Source organism: Zingiber officinale, chromosome 7B, assembly GCF_018446385.1.
Source record: "Zingiber officinale cultivar Zhangliang chromosome 7B, Zo_v1.1, whole genome shotgun sequence".
Classification (NCBI taxonomy): Eukaryota; Viridiplantae; Streptophyta; class Magnoliopsida; order Zingiberales; family Zingiberaceae; genus Zingiber; species Zingiber officinale.
The window spans coordinates 64,971,926-64,975,438 of NC_055999.1; the positions used below are offsets into that span (position 1 = coordinate 64,971,926).

Genomic DNA, 3,513 nt, shown 5'->3' on the forward strand with positions numbered 1-3,513 from the left:
TTCATAAAGTTACCTTGCTATTCTATGTTATTTTTTTTTATGAATGTCAAAGGGGGGGGGGGGGGGGGGGGTAGGTGGTTAAGTTAGTTAAACAAAACAAACAAAACTTAAAAGTTAACTTAACAACCTTAAGGTTAAAGTACCTTATGCTTGTTTCTTACTTGCATATTTATCACTAACTTAACTAGGTTGTCATTGCATCACAAAGGGGGAGATTGTTGGTGCGGTTAGCACTAACGGTCTAACTCAAATTTTGATGAATGACAAAATAAGTTAAGTTAGTTTCGTTGTTATCTAACACTCTGATCGACTGTGCAGGAGAAGTCCAGACAGGTCGACGGCTTGACCTGATGTCTAGCACGAAGCCCAGCTAGGTCGACGGGCCGACCGGATAGCTGACACGAAGTCCAAACGGGTCGACGGGCTGACCGGACGTTTGGCACGAAGCCCAGACGGGTCGAAGGGTTGATCGGACATCTGGCAAGTAAGTGAAGGTAAGTCACTAGAGGGGAGTGACTGCGAGGACGCGTTCCCGAGAAGGGAACTTAGGCGCCGATCCGACTTAGAACCATTTCGGAACTCTAAGTCGAGATCTTGACTAGATTCCGGTCTCAGAAAGACGGAATCTAAGTTATACTTTATTTCTGTTTATCTATAAATTGTGCTAACACTTTGTTTTGTAGGATATACATTGTATATTTGCCTCCGAACTAACATTTTCTTGCAAGAAGGAATCTGCTGGAAAATCAAGGTCCAGGTGCCCGGAATGGATCCGGGTGCCCGGAGGTAAATTTTATCCCCAACGTCGCTGTGCCACGTGGAGTTCGCTGGTTGGCTCGGCTACGTCACTTCAGGGCGCCCCCAAAGGGCTGCGGGCGCCCCAAGGGGCTGCGGGCGCCTCGAACCTCCTATATAAGGAGGGTCAAGGCTGGAGTTAAAATAACAACTCAGAACTCACAATATGCTCTCTTGTGCTCCTGCAACGCTGCGAAGCTACTCCGATCACGCGCTCTTCTTTTCTTTATTTTGTCGGTATTGTTGTTATTTTCATTAGCATTCATGTAATTAATTTGTAATCAAGTTTTTCGAATTGCTAGTGAATTGCCCATCGAAAGCACCCTTGTGTGCGGGCCTTGGAGTAGGAGTCGACATAGGCTCCGAACCAAGTAAAAATAACTTGTGTTAGCCTTGCTCTTCTTTTGCTTATTCTTTTTCCGCTGCTTAACTCCTTACGAAAGTTTTATCGCTTTTCCCCCCCCCCCCCCCCCCCCTCCTCTAGCGAAACTCATGATTCAACACACAGAAGATGATGAATTTATAGATATAAAAGAATTGGCATTAGGCGATATATGATATGAAGATCCAGAATCAAGGATCCAGATAGGGGAATGTATACCTGAGGTACCACTAGATGGTAAACCTATGTGAGAAGAGATAGACATGGAATGTAACTGAGATGCAAGGAGCTTCTGAAAATATTTGGTAAGGGCAGCACCACCATAGCGACCTCCAAAAGCACCACCCCCGCCACCATAATCATCACCACCACCACGAAATCCACCCGTTCAATCAGTAGCATAATTAACTCTAACCATTCATCCATGAACATCCTTTCCATCTATACCACTAATGGTAGCAGAGGCTTCTTCGCTAGAAGTAAATGTCATAAATCTAAACCCCCTGGACCGTTCAGTTTCCTTGTCCATGATAACTCGAGCTTCAACCACTTCACCAAAACTAGTAAATACTTCTCTCAGACTTTCATCATCTGTGCCATATGAAAGTCCTCCAACAAAAATTTTTGAGGATGACATCCGCCTTGCTGCTTGAAATAATGGGCTGGAAGTTACAGATTTCTTCAAGAGGTTATCAATTCTATTTGCAAAAGGCATCCTTGCGTCGAGGATTCGTAGAGGTCGATAGCTCCACGCAGCTTAAACTCAATAGTCACATTTTTTGGTCGTCAGATAGATTCAAAGAACTCAAAATCTGATCTCCACCGTTCAAAATGTAGCCCTAGTTGTGAGGAACATTCTCAAAGTTTCAAGGCGATCCAACAGTTGAAACTCAAGAAAATACAATTCTTTTACAACCACCTCAAAGAATTCCAAAAATAAAACTATTCCATGATTCACTAAGAGAGGAGATGAGGAGATGGATTGATTCTGATACCATGTGAACAAAGTAAAGAATGCAAATAGAATGTAAAAGACAACAAAGCGAAGGAGAGAAAGAGGTAGCCGCAAAAGGAGACTAGCAAATTGTATTGCAAAAACTTAGATTTACAAAGGAAAAGTAAATATAAATAGACAATAAAAATAATAATAAAAGACTAATCTATCCTTATATAATAATAATTTATCATATATTAACATATTTGACTTGTTTAATCAGGTTTGACATTTGAGGGATTTCGGTTATCGAAGTCTGATTTATATATTTTGATGCATTTTATTTATGAACTATCGAGTTACCCAATTAATTTTGAAAATTGATGGCCTTCTCTTAGGTTGTTCATCCTATAAATTTGAAAAGTGACTTCTTGCCCAACAATCTACTTAACACTAGAGCTACTTATTCTTGAAACTATAATTATTATTATTATTCTCGGAGATATCAAAATATACGTTTCAAGTTAGATAAAATGATTAGTATTAATCGATAGAAAAGATGGATATTTATCAATCAAAATGTAGATATAGTAGTGGGTATGCTTATTTATAATATTTTTTTTTTAAAAAAATATTATATAAAAAATATACTTGTAAGTAATGGCATAAAAAATAATTGGGGTAAAAAGTGTTTAAAATTATGTTATGATTGAAAGGAAAAGACTTACTATTTCATTTGTTGTTTTAAGCTTTTTAATTTTTTTTTTAAAAAAAAGCAATAATATTATAACAAAATCCACGAAAAAGGCAATTGGGGTGAGAGAGGCTCGAACTCTCGACCTCAGGATTTCTCAGAAGCTATGAGACCTACGCGCTAGCCAACTGCGCCACCACCCCACTGTTGACAGGTTTGATCTTTTAAACTATAATAATATACGACTTTTATCCTCATGCTTCATTGGCGGAAGGAAAAATAATTGTACAGTCTGAGGTTTTAGATTTTTCATAACAGACCGGCTCCAATCTGTCCCCAGAAAGATGACACGTCATCATTTTTTAAACCGGTAGTTAATATTGCAATCCAGACAGATGACACGTCAGCATTTTTAACCTACAGGTGGTTTATCATTTGTAATCCACAAACATGATTGTTTGAAACTTTAATTTTGTCTAGGTGGGTATTAAGTTTAATAATATTTTCTTTTCATTTTTATCTATTTATATTTATTTGATAAAAGCATCTTGATAATTAAATTGATTCACAGGTTTTGTTTATGTATATTCATAAGATGTTGACCATCTCTATTCAATTTTTGTTTTCATATAAGGTATTCAGATTTCACAATCTAACTAGTAGATGGTTTGACCCAATATTCTATCTATTAAGTAAATTCAGGAAGCA

At 38.0% G+C, this 3,513-nt stretch overlaps 1 non-coding gene across 1 annotated transcript; it reads right to left on the minus strand.

Annotated features, from left to right (window-relative positions):
* Positions 1-2,923: 2,923 nt before the first annotated feature.
* TRNAM-CAU lies at positions 2,924-3,008 on the minus strand. The gene is given in 2 exon segments: positions 2,924-2,959; positions 2,971-3,008. It is a non-coding gene; the product is annotated as a tRNA-Met (tRNA).
* Between the last annotated feature and the right edge of the window lie 505 nt (positions 3,009-3,513).